We start from the raw sequence: 8,221 nt of genomic DNA, 5'->3' as shown, positions 1-8,221 counted from the left end.
CCAGTGAGCTTGGCATTGTGACTTCCTCCAGCTCTGCTTCAGCAGCATGTGAGTAGGAATGAAGGAGATAAGACAGATAGTGGGAGTAATCCAGAGTTAGGATTTGGCTGGGTGTGATCATTGATAGGATGAAGGAAAAAAGGATTCAAGAACTGAAGATAGTGTAGAGATGGACTAATTGACTAATGGGTCAAAATTAGGAAGAATATGGTCAGAATATCAAGATAAAAATAAAGAATTACAGTTTCCCAGTTTTAAACTTCCAAGTTCCAATATCATATGCAAATTAGCTGCTGGGAAACAACACACTGCGCTCTCACTACACTGTGCACTCTAGAAAAACCCTATGGTCTCGCCAGCAGCCCGGATCGAAATGGAGGAGTGAGGGTTCGGGGTGGGGGGGGGGAGGAGCTTGGGCATTCACAGGCTACTGGCGCTTGAGATGCAAGATAGGTTAGTGGTGGTCCGTCCGACGTGAGGTGGCAAGGCAGACTGGCGGTGATCAGAGTTCACTCCGGGCCATGAGCCGGGCCGGGGCCGATGCAGCGGACGGGAGGAAAGAGAGAGGAGGCGTTTGGGCAGCCAGGGGCTACAGGTGCTTAAGGTGCAACACGGATTAGTGGTCGTCAGTCTGAGGTGAGGTGGCGAGGGGGAATGGTGGTGATCAATTAATGAGTTCACTCCCAGAGGTGAACGGGGCAGGGCTGAGGCTGCGCACCGAGCCGGAGGCTGGCCCGAAAGGAGGAGGAGTTTGGGCTTCCTGGGACTTTCAGGTACCTCGGGTGCAAGAAGAATCAGTGGTAGTCAGTCCGAGGTGAGGTCGCGAGGCAGATTCGTGGTGTTCAGTGAGTGAATTCACCCCAGGCGGTGTGCGGGGAACCGGGTCGAGGCGGCAGAGTCCGGGGCGGGCTGGCGTTGCCGAGGGCGCACAGGAATGGAGGAAGAGTTTGGGCATCCTAGGGCTACACCTGCTTGAGATACAAGCAAGATTAGTGGTGGTCAGTTCGAGGTGAGGTGGCGAGGCGGATTGGTGATGGTCAGTGAGTGAGTTCACTCCGGGCGGTGCCCTCGGCAGGCTGTGAGCGGGAACGCGGCAGAGGCAGACGCGGGCTTTGCCTAGGACGCACCGGAAAGGAGGAGGAGTTTGGGTATCCAGGGGCTACAGGTGCGTGAGGTGCAAGACGGCTTAGTGGTGGTCAGTCCGAGGTGAGGTGGCGAGGCGGATTGGTGGTGATCAGTGAGTGAGTTCACTCCTGGCCTTGAGCGGTCCTCGGTGGACCTGGGCGGCGGACGGGGCGGGTGGCAGGGGCAGCCCGTTGGGGGCGGGTGGCCTGACTGGCCTCATGTTCGGGCCGGAAAGGAGGAGGAGTTTGGGCATCCAACTGCCACCAGCGCTTGAGGGGCAAGACGTAGTAGTGGTCGTTAGTCCGAGGTGAAGTAGGGAGGCGGATTGGTGGTGGTCAGTGAGTGAGTTCACTCGGGGTGGTGAGGGGACTGGAGAGGGACCCGGCTTTCCTGTCAGCTGTAGTGGATGCCCGGCGCAAGGGAGCAAGGGCAATGGCCTGGCAGAGCGACTAGCTGCGTGTAGCCAGGCCAGCCAGAGGGGAAGCACCCCGTGGGCTCCTCGCGGGATCGTGGGTAACGAGTGGAAGGGGAGGTGGTGAGAGCCCTTGGATCGGCCAAGAGAATTTCACCCTAAGAGCACCGTGTCTCGGAAGCTAAGCAGGGTTGGGCCAGCTTAGTACTTGGATGGGAGGCCCGCCTGGGAATACCGGGTTCTGTAGGCTTTTTCCTTTTCCTCCAGTCACACCTGAGTTAGGGTCCTGAGACTGAGAGATCCTGCAGAAGTGGAGGGGAATCAGCGCCTGACGCCCCGAGCAGTACTAGGGAAGTTGGGTGGGGAAGCAGTAGGGTTTGTGAAGTTCTCCCTGGGCTTGGCTTTGCCCACCCCTAGAGGAAAGCAGGCATTCACTCTAACCGAGAGACAATGTCCAAAAGCAGTGTAGCAGGTAGAAAATGAGGGAGGAAACTGTGTTGAGCACCCTCTTTAAATAAAAGCCCTGGAGGCCTGGCCCTCCCCTCCAGTACAGAAAGCAACTGAACAACAGCGGCTTCAGTCCCAGAAGACACTTTCTTTGTAGGTTTGTTTGTCCTTGCAGAAGTTTTCCAGCAATTCTGTTTCCCAGCCCTCTGAGAGGAAATGAGCTGGAACATTTGGCTACCCTTCAAGCCAGGGGTGGGGAACCTACAGCCTAAGAGGCCACATTTGGCCTTCTAGGTCCTCAAGTAGGGCCCTTAGTCAAAGTATACATGCACACACACACACTTCATTTTGCACCCTAAATCTCGCATTTCTATAAGGGATAGCATGTTTCATCATCAGTCCTGGAATCATGCATGGTCATTGTATTGATTGTGTTTATGGTCTTGTTATTCTACAAACTCTTGTCCTGGTTCTGCCCTTTTCATTCACTATCATTTTATAAAATTCCTCAAAACTGTTCACTGTAATAATAGTGACACGGTACTATAAATTATTTTTCTGGTTCTGTTCACTTTTCTCTGCATCAGTTCATGTAGATCTTTCTATGTTTCTGAAGTCATCTGTTTTCTCATTTTATAAAGCCCAATATGGGGTGTTCTAGGAGGACTAGCATCTCTGGTGTGAGGGCTTACTGAGCCATTTTCAGGGCTGCTCATCCACCTTTGGGATCTACTTGGTACTCAGCTCTCACATGGCTCCAAGAATCTGTAGCATGCCCAGAAGCCATACCCCAGTAAAACTGTCTAGGGAGACAGGCTAAACAAGTTTGAGAGTAACCAAGAGGTCTCAGACTGGTTGGTGAGTTAGGGAGGTGTCTACCCCAAATATATGAAGACTTCCTCCCTGTGGAATAGGAGGATGAGAATAATTTGTTCCTAGGGCCATAAAGGAGGCTGAAGCTGGTGGTATGGAGCACTTAGAGCTTGGTCACATAACAAAAATGCCATGGTCATCCTTTGCATCCCAGGCTTTCCCCAGTCATCTTGACTTTTGTCTAACCACTAGACTTTGATGACTCTGGAAGAGTGAGGTTAATGACTTTGTCAACTCGGCCTGATTTAAATCCAATCCCAGCATGAGTCAAAACATCAACCCCCGATGTCATTGGTCCTCATCCAAAGGAAGGACAAGCAACATTCCACCACAGTCATATAACACAACTTTTTCTGCCATTCCTGAATATCTTTTTTTGTGTGTAGTGTTCGCTTCAAGGATTCTCCTTTCCATCTGATCAGAAGGACTTCCAATAACTGAAGTAATCAAAGAGTTCTTTCTCCACCTCTGACCATTACCCAGTTTGGTCAGAATACGAAAGGAAAGTATTGTTCTTGAGTGGATCATTCAAGGTCCCTTACTCTAATCCAGTCACCACCCTAATTGCTAGGGGAATGAGTCTTTCCTGGGCTGATCTGAAGAGAGAGGAGCAGTACTGTGCCTTGTTTCAGAATTGTTACTTAAAGACCAATAAAGTTTCTCTTTCCTATCACTGTCCATCACACCAACAATCAATCTAATCACCCAGGTTTAACTGCTGGCATCATCTTCCACTCCTCTTTCTTAGTAACTCTATATACCCAATCTGTCCTCAAATCTTGTCTTCCCCCCCTCCACATCTCCTGCTGATGGTATCCCTTTGTCTCTATCCATTCAGTGACCACTCTAGTTCAGACTCTCAACTCTTCTTACCTGAACTGAACTGTTTTCCTGTTTTTATCCCTGCCTCAAGTCTGTCCCCATTCCAAGCAACCTTCACACAGCTGCCAGAGTGATCTCAAAGTGGTAATCTGATCATGTCAGCCCCACTGCCCTCACCTCTGGCCCCACTTAGTAAACTTCAGCAGCTCCCTGTTACCTCTCCTTTTGGGGGGCATGTAAAGGTCTTCCCAACTTGGCCTTTTCCCATCTTTTCAGTCTTCTTACAAAGTACTACTATACATTCAACAATCCAAGCATAAAGGCCTGCTTTCTTTGAACATGAAACTGGAGCTCCTGGCTCATTCCTTTCCACTGGAGTCCCCCATGCCAGGAATGTGCTTCCTCCTAGCTTCTCTGGCTTCCTTTAAGACATGTTTCCCTCAGCAGAATGTAAACTCCTTGTGGGCTAGGATTGTTTTTGCTTTTTCTTTGTATCTCAGTTGCTTAACATGATCTTTGTATAGGGTAATCATTCGATAAATGCTTATGAGATGATTGATTGATAGAAAAGATCCTCATTGAGCAATAGGTGATCTCCATGCTCTCTACCAGCCTTTCCAATTTTGAGATTCTATGTAAAACTTTGAATGACTGAATGAAAACCTTTTTACAAGTACCTACTATGTGTCAGGCATTGTACTACACACTGATGATACATATACAAAAGTGAGGTAATACCTACTCTCAAGGGTCTTTTAAAGGGGGAGATAGCATTTATAGGGTAGTGGGTGGCCATGGAAGACAGATTTTGTCTGGAGAATCACAGAGTCGGTGAGGGGAACCCTAGGACAGTAGGTTGCCATGCCCTTTCCAATAGCAAGAATATTCTTAGTTTTTGACTGTCTCCTAGGCAGTAGATAAAAAGGAGTGGAAAGGAAGGAAGCAAGCATCTGTTAAGTGCCTGCTTTATACCAGCTGCTCTACTACAAGCCTGGGAGATAGCTGCTAATTACTATTCCCATTTTACTATTTAGGAAACTGACGCTGACATAAGGTGAATGACTTGTCCAGGATCATACAGCTTGTATCTGAGATAAGATTTAAAATCTATTGTTCCTCACTCCAGACTAGGTACTCCATTCCATGCCCCTAGCAATTGGGATGGGGGTGGAGGGAAAGAGGAGGGTTACTAGTGTGGCTACTGGGGAGATGGCAAGATGCCAGGGTAGATGCTGGTTGGTGGCTGGAATGTGAAGCAGGAGACTGGCTAGATAGAGCTAGAGAGATAGAGGGTTAGGTGAGTTTGATCTCACTCATCCACCCACCCATCTTGGTGGTTTAGGCCCAAGGCTATGTTCTAAAACTGAGCAGATGAACTGGGGGGAAGAGGGAGGTTAGAAACAAGGTCTCTGGGGAAAAGGGGGAAGAGTTCCAGGGGGAGGGAGGAAGAGGGAAAGCCCATTGTCAGGACAGTTAATAAGATGTCCCTGCCTCCTAGTGGATTCCTGGGTTGGATGTAAAGAGCAGGCTGGTCTCAGAGGAGATAGCATTCACTATTTAATTTGGAGTATGACTGAATAAGTGGGAATTCATGTAAAATCTTTTTGCAAATGCAGGGAGCACCAGTGCAGAAAGCTGTACCTGTCCGAGACCAGCACACAGGTTGGCAAGGCCAGTTGGAACCAAGATAGAAGGCCATCACAGGAAAAGCTTGAACCATTTACTGAGGAGGATTCCCAGAGCACACTGGCTAGAGCAGTGTTTGATTTCATGGGTCAGACATGGAGCCTGTCCCCATTCCTCTTTACCTGGGTTCTGCTGAATTCTCTCAGTCAAGTCACAGGTGAGTGATCTCACCCAACTAGTCCTTCCCATACTTTAGGCCTCTCAGCTGGAGTTGGGGGGAGTAGGTTGGACAGGGGAAAGGGGGGAGGGGAAAGGCTCCAGGACTTGGAAATAGCAAGGTCCACACAGGAGAAAGAAGAAGAGAGGTACAAGGTGAGGAAGCTGCTTGGCACCATCACTCTCCTCACAGATGAGAACCCAGCTCCAGAGGTCTGAGGGACAAAGACCTGAGCACAGCTGGAGATCAGGCAGGACTAGGCATGGCTCCACTGAGTTATGTCACCTGCACTGCTTAGCAGAAGCTGTGTACTTCCAATGAGGTGCCATCTTAGTGTAGATTTCACACACACAAGTCCTGAGCCCTTTCTTGGCCCCCTTGTTGGGGAGAGCTGAGCTGAGGCAGCCCCAGAGGGAGCCATGGCCTTTCAATGTGCCAGCATCTGTAGCTTTATTAATGTAGCTCATCAACCACACTGAAATGACGAACCTCTGAAGCAGCCTTGGCCCCTGTGCCTTGGTCCTGCAGGCTTGGAAGCCTTTGAATAATAAGGACTGAGGGAGAGGGGCTTAGTAAGGGTGAAGAAGGGGAAAGAAACTTAGGGTTGAGAGGTAGAGGTAACCTTAGAAGGCACTGAGTCCAACCCAGATTTGAAAAAATCCTACCAGGATACACCTGACCAGTATTCATCTAGCCTTTCCTTTAAGGCCTACAGTGAGAAAGGGCCCACTCCTGCCTCCTGAGATGATCCACTGTACAACTGGTTAGCCCTGGTGGTTAGGACATTTTTTCATTACATAAAGCCTGAATTTGGTCTTCCACCCATCTATCCATCACTCTTAGTTCAGGCCTCTAGAGCCAAAAATAGTAAGTTCTTCCTGTACATTATGACCTGGGGAATCCTATATATCTGTAAAGATAGATACATCTTTGTGTGTATTATCCAATATACCATTGATACATAAATGTGTGTTTATGTATGTATGTGTATATATAGCTTGTCCCTAAAAGGTGCTAATGGCATACTGGAGATAGATATTCATTTATGTCTATGAGTGTTTGTTTAAAATACTTGTGTGTTACACACACACATACACACATATATACTTATACACATACATGTTAATATCAGGTAATCTAACCTAAGAGAAAAACAATTAGCTGCGGAGAGGGTGCAGGTTGAAAGAGGAGAGTTACAGATAACTCTGAGGTTGCAGTCCTGGGTTACTGGGCAGGATGTTGCTGTCTTTGACACAAATAGCAAATGTTGGGGAAGGAGAAGACTGGAATGTGCTGGTAATTATCCTTCTCTTGGGCATACTGAGTTTGAGAAAGAGAAAGGCCATCCAGACTATCTCTAAGCCTACATTGCCTTTTTCCTTCTTTGGTAAGTAAAGTGTGATCTGTTCCTCTCCCCTGCCCAGGCAGGACTGCCAGTGGCACAGGTACTTGTGTCCCTGCAGGTAAGGGGTTCTGCCTGAAGAGGATGTGAGGAGGTTCCATCTTCTTCCAGATAGGCACAAATTTCAGAACTGAGATGTGAGAGACTGGAAAAGGGACTCAACTTAGAGTCACAAGGGCTTGAGTTCAAATCCTGCCTCCAATGCTTATGAGCTTTGGGGCCAACTCTTGGGCCTCCAGTTCCTCATCTGTAAAATGAAGGGATTGAACTAGATGGTCTCTATTACCTCTTCTAGGTGTAAATGACCCCATGACCTGGCCTTTTAAGTCAATGTTCTTTCCATTACTAAGATATTATGCCATCTTAACCTGTATTGTCACATCAATTTAACCCTACTTTTGAAACAAGAATTTATTTAGCACCTACTATGTGCCAGGTACTAGGCTAAATTCTTATAAATAGTATCTCACTGGATCCTCCCAACAACCCTGTGAATTAGGTACTTTTATGATACCCATTTTGCAGTTGAGGAAACAGAGGCAGATAGTGGTTAAGTGACTTAGCCAGATCAGACACCCAGGAAGTGTCCAAAGTTAGATTTGAGCTAGGGTCTTCCTGACTCTCTATCCACCTGGTTAGAACTATATTGTCTGTGTGACCCAGAACAAGTCACATAACCTCCCAGTGTCCTCCCCTCCATAACTCACCCCAGGACGTCCTCCTCTATCCTGTCCAAGGCTTCTGCCTGGGATCCTAGACCTGGAGATGCAAGGGAAGTTAGAGGTCATCTAGTTCACTTGCTTCATTTTAGAAATAAGAAAGGGGAGTCCTAGAACGCAGAAGTGACTTGTCCACAGTCGCAGAGTAAGACAGGAGCAGAGCTGGAATTGGAACCTGGTCCCAGCACAGAGATCTCACTTTACCACTCTGCCATCCCCACTGAGAATGGCATCCAGATTCCTTGGTACCAAACTAATGCTTTGACTCCAATTCCACTCCATTTTCTAATATGTCATAGCACCCACCACATGAGCTGAGACTTGAAGGAAAGTAAGCAGTCAGATGGGGCAGCAGGTGGCACTATAGTGCCCAGAGTACTGAGCCTCAAGTCAGGAAGACAAGTCCTGCCCTGAAGCAGCTACACTTAGCAGCTGTGTGGTCCTGGGCAAGTCACTTAACCCTGTTTACCTCAGTTTCTTCATCTGTAAAATGAGCTGGAGAAGGAAATGGTAAAAACCACTCCAGTCTCTCTGCCAAGAAAACCCCAAATGGAGTCAGGAAGAGTCAGACAGAACAA

The sequence above is a fragment of the Phascolarctos cinereus genome, unplaced genomic scaffold (genome assembly GCF_003287225.1).
Source record: "Phascolarctos cinereus isolate Bilbo 61053 unplaced genomic scaffold, phaCin_HiC Scaffold_5;HRSCAF=322, whole genome shotgun sequence".
In the NCBI taxonomy this organism is placed as follows: Eukaryota; Metazoa; Chordata; class Mammalia; order Diprotodontia; family Phascolarctidae; genus Phascolarctos; species Phascolarctos cinereus.
This window is presented reverse-complemented; position numbering follows the sequence as displayed.